Source organism: Pelodiscus sinensis, chromosome 2 (genome assembly GCF_052426305.1).
Source record: "Pelodiscus sinensis isolate ZL-2025 chromosome 2, ASM5242630v1, whole genome shotgun sequence".
Lineage (NCBI taxonomy): Eukaryota > Metazoa > Chordata > Testudines > Trionychidae > Pelodiscus > Pelodiscus sinensis.
Genome location: NC_143053.1, coordinates 89,763,442 through 89,779,142, shown reverse-complemented (window position 1 = coordinate 89,779,142; position 15,701 = coordinate 89,763,442). Strand labels below are relative to the sequence as shown.

Here is a 15,701-nt window from a genome sequence, read left to right as displayed (position 1 = left end):
ATGGGAAGACTAGCACAAATATTTGATTATAACGTCTTTCTGTGAGGTTCGGCAACATTTTTTTAAACATATATTTAACACAAGAACTAGGGGTCACAAAAGAAATTAATAGACAGCAGATTTAAAACAAACAAAAGGAAGTATTTCTTCATACAACATACAGTTAGTTAACCTGTGGAACCCCCTGCCAGAGGATGTTTTGAAGGCCAAGTCTATCACAGGGTTCAAAAAGAGCTAGATAAATTCATGGAGGATAGATCCATCAATGGCTACTAGCCAGAATGGGCAGGAATGGTGTCCCTAGTCTCTGTCAGAAGCTGGGAAGAGGCGACAGAGGATGGATTATTTGATGATTGCCCATTTTGTTCAATTCCTCTAGGGCACCTGGCATTGGCCACTGTTGGAAGACAGGATACTGGGCTAGTTGGATCTTTGGTGGTCTAACCCAGTATGATCCTTCCTATGTCCTTATATTCTCTTGAAAATGAGGGAAACTAGGTAAAATTTATGACTTTGTGAAAAAATAGAATGAACCCATTTGTTGGATAGTTTTCCTATTCTCAGATTGGGGAAAAAACTATCTGTCTACTGGCACCAGAACAAGTTTAGGGGAGTAGGAGTGTAGCAAATTCAGGAAGTCAAAAATTGGAAATACTGGGATGGGGACCTCCTAAGCACCTGCTCCTGTCCCTTCGATATGTACTGAATCCCCCGAGCCACAAACTGGGAAGATCCATCAGGCTGCTATGATATTTTTCCAACTTTTAAGTAGAAATGGATTGACAGATCTTGGAAATGCCTCACCTTCTTTAGACTTGAAATAAAAATCCCTGATTTAAAACTGTTTTACATCTACTACCACAAAAAGTCTACCTACTCAGAGTGCTAGGGAGAGGAGATTTAGTACGTTCCCAAACTCAGTGATTTGGGAAGTTTATCAGCTACTTCTCCACTGGCCAAGAGTTTAGCAAATACATGGAAAGGCAGTGGCTAAAGTGACATGATCCAATGTGTCTCTTTCACTCCATCTTCTGAACATCATTAAAAGAGATAAATAAGAGTTCTTGTGACAAAAACTGAAATTAAAGCTGCTTCTAAACCATTATATTACATAAACAATTTTGTTGAGATAGAAGCTACCTTCTTCTCAGATGGTTAGATAGTGAAGAAGATGCTCTGTATAAGGAAACACAACACATCTTAGAGCACCCTGCAGTATACGGTCAATTTTTGGTAAGGAGATCCAGGTTCTTTTTCCTCCTTGCAGAGTTTATATGTATTCTGCCCAAAATATCAATCCTTTCCTTGAATAGGAAACAGTACTAAAGCTCACTGAAGGCAATAGTTGGTACAGGATTCTCAGACGAGTGAAATGCCTTGACTACTAATCTAAGTGGTTCATGCCCTCTTCAGTAAAAAAAAGAAAACTCAGGTAAGGCAAGCTCAGAGTGAGGCCAGGTCTACACTATTTGGGAACGTCAAAGCAGAATACACAACTACAGCTACGTTAATTATGTAGCTTGGGTCCACATACCTTGTTTTACAATTCCCCGCCGTCCCAACAGCGGGAGGTCAATGGGAACAAATGCTCCTGTCAGCTTCCCTTACTCCTCACAGAAGTAGGAGCACTGGCAGCTGGTGGGGGTGCCCTCTGGGTTCAATTTAACAAGTCTTAACTAGACTCGTTAAATCAAACTCCAGGAGATCGATCGTGGCAGTGTCACTCTTCTGTCTAGTGAAGACATGGCCTGAAATACTAAAGCAGATGGAGACTTTTTCCCTTCTCTCTCAGAATCCCCCAGAGTGGCCTGTCAGAAGGTGGAAGGGTATTAAAGTGAGATTCTTTGCTTTGGTAAATGAGCATCTTGCGGATTTCTGTACTTGGGCTGACAGAGTGAGGAGTAAATGAAGAGGCAGAAAAGGACACTATGGCAGCAGAGGTTTTGGTTCACTGGATGTCTTGTTTAGGCTAACTCCAGACTGAAAAAAAACCAAAGGGGAAGAAAAAGCACGAATTGGGAGTTATGAGGGCTTGACTGGAACATAAAACACACACCTGAGGTACACCTTGGGGAAGCAGTATGGTAACTGGTCAAGAATAAGTGGGTTTATCTTCTGCCCGTAGGTTTTGTCAGAAGTTAACACAGAGCCTGTGGGAATAGGAGGTGGCCCAATGCCTACCTTATTAGACTCTGCAACTGGCTTGGTGCTGAACTGGGGGTAAAACCCAAAACCTCTCTCTCTCTCTCTGTCACTTACATACACTGACACAACCTTATGCATTGGACACAGTGAGCAGAGCAGTTGGTAAAAACTATTTCTGTTCTCTATTTTTGACATTTTCTCTCAGGCAACTTCTGAAGAAAAAAGGCTCTCACGTGAACACCTGTGTGTCAGCAACTGTTTCTCACTGAGAGAGGCCAGAAACATTTGGGATTAGCTCTCTACAATGTTCAAAGTCACTTGGTTTGAAATGACAAAGCACGGCATGTCTTCACCACCTAAATTTTGCAAAATATTCAGTCTCGTTTTGCTTAACACTAGTCAAAACCAAGGAGGACAGGCAACCTTTAGGAGGATATGTGAAAGAACAGCACAAAAACTAAAACAAAACTTTTATTTTTCAACAGTGTTTGTGAATTTCACCATCCACTCCCCAGAATGTCATTCAACTCTGACCTAAAAGATATGAGGTCATGAAGTCACTCTTGACATTCTATTGCCTCTGCTGCAAATGGCACCAGGGTTTCATCAATCTGACATACTTTAAGAGCAAAAGGGACCATTACAATCTACCAGTCTGCAAGCATGGGAAATGGAATTTTACTTAAGAACAGTTTCTGCAGTTGTGGGAATTCTTCTTCTCTACTATGGAAGTAAACAATAGTGAACAAAATAACTTGTGGTTAAATGAGAGCAGTTAGTGCTAGCTGTATCAGTAGTATTTATATCTGAACATGTCCCCTCTTTAAAAAAAAAAAATCTAAATTCAGGCAACACCATTGAAGAACTTTATATATCCCTATTGGTGAAGGCTTGCAAATGTATACATTCATACTAATCTGTGCTTGGGGTGTCAAAAAAAAGCAAAGGCAAGTTTTACAGGAGTTTATATGCCATATGACAAAATGGTTCATTCTTTAATTAATGCATACACTATGACAGCTTCACTCCAGTCATACTGGTAGAAGAGAGGTGTCAAATGAATTGGTCTTCGGTATCATGCCTCTGTCTCAGTCATAAAGTGTCCCTTCATGAAGTGGAAGAATGCAAATTTTTTTTTTTGGGGTAGGAGAAACTGAAATTCTACCATGTCAACACAATTACACATTAAAAAACAAAGGTTATTTAACCTCCCCTCCCAACACGCCTCTGAGGCGCGGGTCTCCGCCGCTGCTGCCACTTTGCTCCCGGTGCCTCTGGTCTACTGGGGACCGTCTCCAGCAGACCAGGGACACCTGGTGTAAAGCCGGGGAGGCGAGGGGTCCCGCCAGAGCAAAGCCTCAGAGGTGCAGCACCCCGCCGCCACTGCGGCTTTGCTCCCCATGTCCCTGGTCTGCTGGGGGGGGGGGCGCGCAGCTAGTGCCCCCCCCCCCCAGCAGACCAGGGAGACGTGGAGCAAAGCCCCGGGCCTGTGGTAGAGCAGATGGGGCGCTGGCCAGTTGGTCCCGCAGCACCGCTCCTTGGCGCTACTGGACCAACCCGGCAGCACCCCAGCTGCTCTGCCCCAGGCGTCCTGATTCAGCCACTGCTGGTCAGTTTCAGCAGCGGCTGAATCAGGACGCCTGGGGCAGAGCAGCTTGGGTGCTGCTGGGTTGGTCTAGTAGCGCCGTGGAGCGGCGGCGCTACTGGACCAACCCAGCAGCACCCCAGCTGCTCTGCCCCAGGCGTCCCCAAGTCAGCCGCTGCTGAAACTGACCAGTGGCTGACTACAGGAAGCCCCTGCCCCGGGCTTCCTGGAATCAGCCGCTGATCAGTTTCAGCAGGAGCTGACTTGGGGATGCCTGGGGTTCTTAAGTTGAATCTGTATGTAAGTCAGAACTGGCGTCCGATTCAGCCGACTTACATACAGATTCAACTTAAGAACAAACCTACAGTCCCTATCTTGTACGTAACCCGGGGACTGCCTGTAATAGATTAAAAGTTCCTTTACAGTGCCAGAGTGGTGTAAAGGAGCCTTATTGTATTATTTGTCGAGCCCTGATCATTTACAATCTACTAACCCGTGGCAAGTAGATTGTAATCCGAAAGAGCCGGGTTCGAGCGATCTGCGCATGCACAAATTGCCGGACAGTACGGCTGGCAAGCGGGGCTCGCCGCAGTTCGGTGAGCCCTGTAAATGATAATATAGCCTGATAAATGCTTATGTTGCTTTAGTGATTAGAACTGATCTAATTTTTTGGACTGAAAAATTTATCAAAATGTGCTTCATGAACTGTTTATTACTGACCTTTCTGGAAACTCCGTTCATCTGAAGAAGTGGGTTGTGCCCACGAAAGCTCATGATACCATCTACATGTTTTGTTAGTCTTTAAAGTGCTACCAGACATTTTTTGTTTTTTACGTTTATCCTGTACAGACTAACTCGGTTAACCCCTGAAGCTTTCTGGAGATGGTCAGTAGTTAATATGTGAATTTGACTCCCCAGCTCCCATTTGCTCTTCAGTTGCCAATGATGTAACACTGAGTGTATGGCCACATATATTTGTTGACTAAGCCAGAAATAAAGGGTCAAACCTAGCCACATTACTATTAGACAAAGGGGGGATATCCTCCAATGCTCCCTACTACCGCTCTCCATCCATTGCACTATAGTTTAAATAAAGTATCAAATAACTGAAACTGGTATGATTATATTGCAATATTTTGACAAAAAATATGGGGAATTTTAATATTCTGTATGCAGAATTTTTAACATTTTACCACAGAATTCCACCAGGAGTACTTATTGCACCTGTCACAGAACCAGTTAAAAATCTAAATTGGCAGAGATCAAAGTACACTGTACCACCAATAAAGAGCTCCACACTGTCTTGGTATTCCCACACATTTCCCCCTCCTTCCACTGGTTTATTCTGGGACACACAGACCTCAACACTCATAGGTGATTCAAAGTGCCAGATGGTCACAGGTTAGTCTGTAACTGAAAAAAAATTAAAAAAAACAACAAATAGCTCTACAACACCTTAGAGGCTAAGAACAAATATAGATGGTATCATGAGCTTTCGCGGGCACAACGCACTTCTTCAGATAAATGGAGTAGGGAGTCAGGGGTACAAATAAACAGCAGAGAAAGAGAGAGGATGCGGAGGGAAAGAGAAGGAAAAAAATTGTAAATCAGAGTGTCTGTGCTACATGAAGCTAATAGAGTGGGCTGTAAGTATTCGGTGATTATCTTTTTATGTCATTAGGGTGTAAAATGTAGCGACCCATCCAGGTCAGATCTTTGTTCAGACCTTGATTCCAGATGTCAAACTTGTAAATGAAACCAAGTTCCACAGCTTTTCTCCCCAGCTGGTTTTTGAAATTGCTTTGTAAGAGGATAGTCACTTTTCAGACCATTAGTGAGTGCCCGGGAAAGTTAAAATGTTGCCCAACAGGTTTCTGTGTGTTACCATTTTGAACACCTGATTTGTATCCATTAATCCTTTGTTGTAGAGCACGGGTGGCCAACCCGTGGCTCGCGAGCTGCATGCAACTCTTCACCCCTGAAAGTACAGCTCACAAAGCCTCCCCCGCGGCTCGCGAAGCCACCCAATGCACTCCTACAAACGGCCCCCGGCTCCCTGTACTCGCCGGGAGCAGGGGAGCTGTCCAGCATGGCAAAATGGCAGCGGCCAGCGAGAGCCTGATGTGGCCAAAAAACCTAATCCGTCTTTTTTTTTTTTTCCTCAACAATTCTGGTGCAGCTCTTTGCATTTTTTCCACCGCTGTTTTGGCTCTCTTCGTTTAATGGGTTGGCCTCCCCTGTTGTAGAGACTGTCCAGTTTGGCCAATATACATGGCAAAGGGGCATTGCTGTCACTTGATGGCACAGTCACATTGATGGATGTGCAGCTGTACGAACCTTTAATGTGGTGGCTTACGTGTCTAGGTCCTGTGATGATGTCACTTGTATAAATTCAGTGCACGTTGGGGACCTGAATGGTCCCAAACAAGGGAGTTTGCCAGACTAGGAGAGGTCAGTTCTGGATCCCTCCACACCCAGCTCCAGCTGCTGCCCCCCACTGCTGGCCTCCCAAACTGGCCAATGCCACCTGCCCAACTAAGGCTGCCAGCCCCAGCTGGGCTCCTGACTGGACTGCCAACCCTGCTGCAGCCACCAGCCCTGGCCGGGCTGCTGGCCCCACTGTGGCTGCAGCCGGACCCATCAGGGATGCCATCCCTGGCAAAGCTACTGTCCATGACCGGACCTCTGGCCCCAGTGCCACTGGCCCAGGCCATACTCCTGGCTGCAGGCCCTTCTGCTGCCTGACTCCTGGCCACCGAGGCTCTCTGGCCCAGGAACATCTGTGGTCCTGCCAAACTACAGATATTGCCGGACCAGTGTTATGGTTTTTAGAGGTTCAACCTGTATTACATAATTGTGTAAAAAATGTCCAGAGTTCAGGATTTAAAAGGAATATAATTGAGTTTTATCCAGACCAAGCCTCTAAGTAGAAATGTGTGCTGCTTCACCTAAGGCAAGTAAAACTCACGTGAGGAAGGAACAATTTGGGATCAGAGCCTTAAAAACAGCTACCAAGTACAGGATGGACATATTTACTGAATGCTTACAAAACCAAATTATATGTATTTCTGAACTAGGTCACACACATTCTCATCAGAAAGCAGACAACTTGCTATGCAGCAAAACATAAGCTAGCACAACCACAGTAGGCAAGGGCACACCACAGGTTTGCAGACTGTATGTCTTTCAGACAGCAGTAATTTATTTATCCCCATCATGTAACTTTAACAGTCTGTCTGCCTGGTTCTTGGCAAGCACTGACTTGCACTGTCACAAACTGTCTGACAAACATAGTCTCTTAAATGCATTTTGGTTTTAACAAACAATAAAACTTCATATAATAGTTATCAACTCTCATTCTTCTTCTGTGCCCTCCCAAAGACCAAAAAATAGAAACCCCAAATCCCCAATGCATAAGAAATCCTCTCAAAATAATACAGTTCTATCATAAACCATGGTTGATTTAATTTCACACATCCAAATTTTTGAGCATATTATAAAGCTTTCAGAATCTGGTGGAGAGGATTTCTGTTCAGCTTAACTGCAAAATATAGTAATTAAAAATTAATAATGGGTGTCAACACACAGCATCCACACCCCTTTCCCCCACTTCATACACACTCCCACCCCAAACTTCTTTGCTGTTGTTCATATGGATTTGTGCCAGGCATTCTGCATCCTCATTAAGTGGTGTCTGGCAATCTGCCTGAGTTTTAGTGGTTCTGGGAATGCCAATATATTAACCAGAGGATTTTTTGCATTACCCTTTCGAGTTTTTATTCTAGAAAAGTCAACCATTTGGCACAGTGCAAACTTATTTCATCCGGGAAAGCAATCTCCATTGCCAATCAAGAGAAAAATTACGTTTAGATTCTTTGTTATTTCCAAACCCGCTCCATCTGAAAAATAAGCTCAGTGGAAAGAAAGCACCTCACAAATACAATCTGAAAACCCAAAGCACCATTTTTAATAAGTTTTCAAAGAAAAGGAATCCAGATGTGAAAAATCTTGAGATCCATCCTAATACACACAAAAAAATTAATTTTCATTTCTTTATGTGCAAGCAACAGAAGCATTCTTAATTAAGAAGAAGAAACTTGTTTAATATTACCCTAGAACTCAAAAGATATTACAATTGCCTGTGTGTTTCCTGGCCTTAAGTGCATTGTGTTATTGACACGAAAAGAACTAACAAAATACACTATCGACAGTATATTCCAAACACCAATCAGAGCCTATGTTAATGAAGCATTTTACTAAATGCATACATATTGTAAATAAAGAGATGTTTAGCCCATGTAAAAAAGTACAGAAAACCTCTGAATTTCCACTCACCTATACTCTGCTTTAATCTGTGTACCATATGCATACCATTCTCCTTTCACAGTCTGTAGGGCTTAGGTGGCAAATAAGATACTAAAATGAAGCGTTGACTTTTTTTTTCTTAATATGTGCAGCATAGTTTTGTGTGTACAACACACGGGAAAGGGTAAACCCATGAACTACACATTTACCTCATTTACTTTAATTTCTCCTGCTTCGTTGTGCTTTGAGCCAGATCCTGCAGTCCTGCTTAGCCAGATGTACTTACCTGAATAGTCCCATTAACTTCAGTGGGACTACTAAGTTAATTAAGGGCCGCAGGGCAAGTCCCTTGGTACCAATAGCATTGAAGACATTGTTATATATTGACTATCAATTACTTTTTCCTCTGTATTATTCTGGTTTGGGCAAGAATTTGCTGACTGAATGGCAAAACTCCAAGATGTAATCTCTCCCCTACAGCGCGCAGTCACCCCGAGGATCTACAAAATTACAAACCAAATTAACTCTGAATTTCCCATTGTGTCCAGTGAACTACCTTAGCAGACTGCTTCCAGGTCTCAATGTGCCAGGCCAGGCAAGATGGCTATTTTGAGAAACCGTCACCAGCTGGGTAAAAGAAACCGGCGTGTGTATGAATGTTTATACTGAGGGGGTGGATTCTCAACAACTGATGCACCAATGTACTGGCACAAGCTTCTTTAACGAGCAGCTGGTACTGGCAGGGAGCCATTGAAAAATTCAGTGGTTATGTACACTGAACCTGCAAAAAGACTGCACTAAAAACTCCTAGAAGTGCATCCATTCCCTTACAGTTATTGACAGGCACACACATAGGTATATGCATCTAAATCACAACAACTTCAGCTAGAATAAAACTTTTCCAAGGATAATCATGGGACCAAAAAGAACATGGAATGTAGTTCCATGTTATTAACACAGAGAATGTAAATGTGCATACTCTTTAAAATTGTTCATTTCTCTAAAGCAGGGGTGGGGAACCTAAGGCCTGAGGGCCAAATCCAGCCCCCTGGCTTGTCTGGATCCAGCACCTAGATTGCCTGGATCTGGCCCCCAAGGCTCAGGACTCTCCCCTCCTATCCCCCGCCCCCCCCCCCCACACACACCATTGGAGAGCCAGCATTGGCACTCCAGTCCTCCCACACACACACACACACCTCACCCCGCAGCTTCCCCCATGGCACTGAAGTGCCAGTGCGGGCTCCCTGCTAGGCAAAGAGGAGCCCCGAACTTTGCAGGCTGGAATGAGGCAAGCCGGAGCTGAATCTAACCCACAAGCTCTGTCACTCCCTCTCCTGCCAGCAGGCATATTAAAGCACTGCCTGGAGTCTTTTTCCCCACAAAATCTACTAGCGCGAGCCCCTCCCTGAGCTCTGGTGTGCGATGGGAATGTGGGGGGTGGGGTGTCTTTCTGCTTCTCAGTCGGGGACCATATCATTGAGGTGGTTTTTTGGAGGGTTTTTTCTTCTTTTTTATTTCTCACGTTTGTGCGGCCCCCAACTGATTTTTCTGCGGGGTCAGCAGCCCCTGACCCAAAAAAGGTTCCCCACCCCTGAAGAGATTCCTAAGGCTTCTTCATATACTACACCACCTGAGTACAGTATTGTCACTTCTTAGGTAAAGGGCAGCAGCCAAACAGCTAAACACAACAAAGCATATTATACAATAGCTGAGGGAAAGGAAGGAATGAAATGCTGTTCAAGCAAATTGGGGCAAAAACTTCCTCTTCTGAGAATGCCATGGCATTTTTAATTTATACACAGAGTAGACAAGTAATTCAGCTTTTAACATATCAACTGAAAGAATTTATGTACAAGGAACTTCAGGCAACTCTGTTTATCTGCCTTAAAATGATTAAATGAGTTATTTCAAGACTATCAAGTAATGTTTGTTTTTTCACTGATAAACATTAAGCCTCCCAACAATTTTGGACAGTTGTGTCTTATCCTGGAACACAATTTTCTTCTTGTTTCCCTAACTTTCCTTAATATATGTCCAAGATTGACACCCGGACTCTAACTTCATCCATAAAAAAATTGTGCCAAAGCCTGGAATATGTCAATTAATGTAAGCCAATGGTGTGATCTTATATTGTTAACTCATTCTATCTTACATTTATCATCGTTTAGCTCTGCTGCTGAAAGAGAACATACCAACATTCATTACGTACATACAATAGCCATCCTCACATACCCAAGGGGCAGCATTTAATACATAGCTAAAAATACAGAATATATAAAGATGTATTTTATGTACATGCATACATGTGTAGACATATATTTGATACACTGCAGTTAAAATTCTCTTACTACTGACTTTGTGGCATACTCACAGTAACTCAATACTCAGTGCTGCAACACCAGTACAGATATAGATGTGGAGAACATTTTGTCACTATTTCAGCTGGCAATGAAGTGGGGACATTCATCAGTGAATAGACTGTCTCCCCTCAATGTCTTTCCAGCAAAAGAGTCCTTTTTATTTCCGACAGAGATGAAGCTGCAATGTCTGCATGCTTGTTATTGGCAGCCTATACCATCACCACAGATCTTCACTTAATAGTGAATCAAAGTGAGTATCATTTTATTTAAATTAAATTTTGGACTGCTATGAAATGCATAAGAATTGGATGCAAGAAAATTAATTAGCAGGTGGGGGAAACCCAATTTCTGTCCAATTAAAGTCACTTACAATTGGAAAACTTTCATACAGAAAAACATTTCCCAGCAGCAAATGTTACTGTAGTTATCCATTATCTTAGTTCATCAACTTTCCCTGAAGTCTATTCTTTTTAGACAGTTGTACTGCTACCAGTAATTGTCCCTCTGCTTTCTTATTGCTGAAATAGCTCTGAACTGTTGGCTAGCCTGAAAATGAGACCTTACATATATTTATGTAAGGCATCTTTTATTTTCATAATAAGCTCTTTAAGAGTATGTCAATTGCGTAGAAGCAGTCAAAATAGCTTAATTCAGCTGGTGCTGTCTACACAACAGGAAGTCAAAGGAAGGACACTCTTCCTTCGACTTCCCTTACTCTTTGGAAAATGAGGGTTACCAGGAGTCGGAGTAAGAAGTCCTTCAGCTTGACATTATTTCAGAATAATGGCTTGCTGTGTGGACGTGCATTATGTTATTTCAAAATAACGGCAGTTATTCTGAAATAATGCTGCTGTGTAGATGTACCCTGAGAAATTAAGCCTTTTTAAAACAGATCCTTTCTAATTAAATAGGACTCCTTTCTAACTGAAAAATATTATTCTAGGTCAGGGGTGGGGAACTTAAGGCCCACGGGCTAGAGCGGCCCCTGGCTTGTCTGGATCCAACCCCCGAAGCTTGGAGCACACAACATCTACTAGCCTGGGCCCATGAAGGCCCTGGTGTACAAGGGGAAGATCTTTTTCCTTCCCATTTGGGGGCCAAGTCAGAGAGGGATGGGGAGTGCTTCTCACTTGTGTGCAGCTCCTGACTGATTTTTCTGTGGGTCAGAACCCTTTGACCCTAAAAAGTTTCCCCACATCTGCTCTAAGCATTCTAAAATTATATTTTTTTAAATTCCAAATGCCCTTTTTGGGTACCACATAAAATTACTCACCTGATTTTTATTGTCCTACACAACCATCACCAGCTACGCATACAAAAATGAATTTTGCTAAACCTTGAACATTACAGACAAATCCTCAGTTTAGAAGTTCATTTTAAGACTATTAAACAAAGGGAAGTTCTTTTCTGGTTTTGCCTGTTTCCTGTTCTCAAAAGAGAACAAATAAATATCCATTTAAATAGCCCATCAACTATTATGAATATTATACATACTTCCACATATAGCAGCAGAATTAGCTTCCCAGTTCATGCCACAAACTTGAGATGTCTCTACTCAATGGCATGGGTGCAAAACAGATCAGGAATACAGAGATTAGCACATTAGACTTGTGCTAATATTTGCAAAAGATGACAAATTTCAGTAAATATGAGTCTGTTTTCCAGGAACTCAACAGATACAGGCAAATGCTTATCTGCTCCCTTCCTTCCTGTAAAAGTTGTCTGCATGAGTCTGGTGAACAGTGTTCTTTACAATATAGACGCTTCTGTCATAACATTTTTCAGGGCTACACAGGACTGATGTAACAGACCTGCCATTTAATATTATCCAGCTGTACCATGTAAAATTTACTCTTCATAGCAACAGATACATATTCATACAAAATTTAAGGAGTATTTTAAGCATCATCCCGAAGGAACATGCTGACAGAGAGCCAACTGGGTAACATAAAACATCTAGTTTTGCAGCCTGCTCTCTGAAAAGATTCAGTGAAGCCACTTTACAGTGACCTACTGCTGTCGCACCTCAGTAAGTCCCCCTCGTCCTGCAGGGAGTACCACCAACCAATCCGTTCCACCCACAAAGCAAGACACAAAGATGCAGGAGACATGTCCAGGTTTCCCTTCAACCGCGAAAAGCACAAACAATTTAGAGGGCGGGAGGGACAGGGCGATTGTTAGAGAGAGGGAGAGACCACACGCAGAGACAAAACCCTCCAGGGTCAGAGTTTTGCAAGGACCTAACAAACCCAACTAAAGGTAGGGCTGTGGTCCTAGCCTTTGATTGAAAAGCCACGTTGACCCCCTACAGCCGGTCGTTCCTGTCTCCGCTCCAACTAACCCTCCTCTCCCCCCCGACAAGGAATAGAAATGACAAATCATTGAGTTCCCTTGATCATCTTTAGCGCCAGCCCCAGGGACACTCTCCCGTCCGGCTGGGTCCCCTCAGTCCTGGGAGGGCGGAGCGGAGCGAGGGTAAGTGGCCAGCAGCGACTGCTGCAGAAAAAGCTGCGCGCCAGACGCCTGTCCCTGCCTGGTACATGCCCAGGTGCGCTGGCACCCGGACAGGGCTGCAGACAGACAGACAGGCAGACAGGCACCTTTGCAGAGCAACCTGGGGCTTGTCTCTTTAAGAGCCGCAGACCTTAAACTTGGGCCTCCCCGCACTTTCCCAGTCACTTTCTGCCCGTCTGGCGGCGGCAGCAACTCCCGGGGACTCCCCGCCCTGCGTGTCCATGCCCAGCGGCGCTGGCTCCACAGCCCGAGACGCCGGCGAGGAAAGCCCGGCAGGCGCTGCACTCACCTTCCTTCCCAGCCCCGCCGCTCGCCCCGTGCAGCCTCAGCCCGGGGGCTTCCTCCTGCCGCTGCCTGCCTCCAGCCGCGGCTCTGCGTGCGCTCCGCCCGGGGCAGCCTCCGGCTCATTCCCAGGCTCGCTCCTGCCCCCGCCTCCCCTGTCTGCAGCCAGTCTGGCTCTCGGTGACAGGCGGAGAGATGCAGGGAAGGAAGCGAGCCGGGGGGAGGGGAAGCTTCCTGCCCAGCCCTGCCGCTGCTATTCACAGGCCACACTGACATCTGCTGGGCTGGATGTGCCACAGGCAGGGGGAGGCGGACGGGCCCGTCTCTCCAGCGCTCCCCAGGCACCAGCCTTGCTGTGGCTTTGGGGGGGGTCAAACCTGTGTCCGCGCCTCCGCGTTTGGCAGGAGGCTCCGCAATGTCATGGGACGCTCTGCTGTGCGGCTACCTCCTTGGCCCCTCGCCTTCCACATACAGGCACCAGCACTACAGTGGCTCCAATTCTGATTCGCCTTACTTGGACCTCTGCTCCCTCTCGCACTACTTACACAGAGCGGGGCCGCGGCATGCTTCATGTGCCAAGGGGAGCCAATGCTGTCCTGTGTGTGTATACTTGTTCAGCAGGTAAATATTCATATACAGCCTCCCCCAGCCAAAAAAAAAATCTTCATTGCTTAGCATGACATTGCTCCTCCCTACCAAGAAGCCATAAGGCAGGCATGTCCAAAGTCCGGCCCGCGGGCCAATTGCGGCCCGTGTTCCGGTTTAATACGGCCCCACAGGTAATTTGGCAATATCTATCTTTTATGGCCCCCAACGAATCCATATGTATTGAGATGAATACATTGTAAAATCTCAGTTAATGTCAGTTGGTCTAAATCAGTTATAAATATATTTGGACACAACATGTATACTTGGTGTTATGTTCCTGTTCATATTTTTTGAACTTAAAAGTTGACAGACAACCTTTATTACCAATAATATGTAATGTACTTTACAATGTTCCTGACATATATTTCAGCTTCCTGGACTTTTTTTTCATCTGGCCTTCAGATATGAAAGGCAGAGTGATTTAACACCTGTTTAGATTTGTCATCCATGTGACAAAATGAAAAGTATGCCGTTTGCAATAAACTTTGCATAAAATAGTTAATTTGCATTTCATTTTAATGGTTCAAAGAATGTCAGGCAAAATGGTCGGCCCTCACGCATGTTCACTTCATCAAGTCTGGCCCTCTTTGAAAAAAGTTTGGACACCCCTGGTGTAGGGTGGTAGCATGGGATCTCCAGTGAACTCAGGGATAGGGCATCAGCCTCTGGAGCACAGGGTTGTAGGCTGATTCAGGGCTGACTTATCCATTAGGCACAGTACCTAGGGCCCACGCTACTTTTAGGGGCTCACGAAAATGTTTTCATTTTTTTTAAAATCAGAAGAAAAAATGAACTTTTAGGGTCAAAGAAAATGTTTTAATTTTTTTCTCGCATCAGAAAAAAATGAAACTTTTAGGGCCCACGAAAATCTATTAAATTTTGCCTAAAACAGAAAAAAAAAATGTTGAAGTATTTAAAGTTATATCAAAAATAATTTTAATTTTTTTTTTTATGGAGGAAGGGCCCACGAAAGTCATAATGCGGCCCTGGGCTGGATCCCACCCAGGCAGCAGCTGGGTAGCGGACACAGACTGCCCCAGCCCCTCTATTTGCCAAAGCATATGCCCTGCACAATTGCCCTTCCTCTCCGCTCAGGGTGTAGTTCCCCAAGTTTCTTCCCTGCAGTCAGTTTACTACATGTAGCTAGTTTTAGGTAAGACATACTGAGGGAGGAAGAGTGAAAATACATGCTGAAGAATGACAAGAGTTAAGATTGCTATGTGCATTTCTGATGGCTCCAACATATTGGGGGATTTTTGTGGGGCTGAGTTTCATTTGTTTTGCTTTTTTGTTTTGTGTTTGCTTGATTGAGTGCTTTGTTTTGTCAGGTTTCCTACTTCACCTTTTTTTAGTTATGTTTAAGCTGTGAGTTCTAAGACAAGAGTGAATGCACCAAGAGTAATGATAGGGCAGATCAGAATTAGGAAGGCTTTCCATACCTACATGGTATGCTGGCAAGAGGCACACAAATGATTGTGGGATATGCAGATGAGCAGAGCATCCTTATAAATAAAACCAAGAGGGCTGGATGCCATGCAGAAAAGACAATGCCTGATACATAGCAAAGGGCAGAGTTATGTAGGAACTTTGAACATAATGGCAAGCAGAGAATCAAGGAAAGGGATATATATGGTCAGATTGACACTGGCAAAAATAATTTTAGTAGTAATATTTCTGATGAACGAAAGCAGGAAGCTATAGGAGTGTCAGGTAGCATAGAAAGAGTAGACTGCAGCAATCAATCAGATAGATCATGGGTTTTCAGCCTGGAGGCCTAAAACAGTCATCAGAAGGTCACAACTAACCTGCTCTTGCTATGGGAAAGGTTGAGAAACAGTGATACATAGAATTGGCAGCAAGCC

At 44.2% G+C, this 15,701-nt stretch overlaps 1 protein-coding gene across 2 annotated transcripts in view; it reads right to left on the bottom strand.

Moving 5' to 3' along the window:
• Nucleotides 1–13,358, bottom strand: part of LDLRAD4 (low density lipoprotein receptor class A domain containing 4) — a 445,713-nt gene extending 432,355 nt beyond the window's left edge. For both annotated transcript variants that reach the window (XM_075921018.2, XM_075921020.2), the window contains exon 1: nucleotides 13,199–13,358. The gene's annotated coding sequence lies outside the window, so the exon portion shown is untranslated. The remainder of the gene's footprint in view (nucleotides 1–13,198) is intronic.
• Between the last annotated feature and the right edge of the window lie 2,343 nt (nucleotides 13,359–15,701).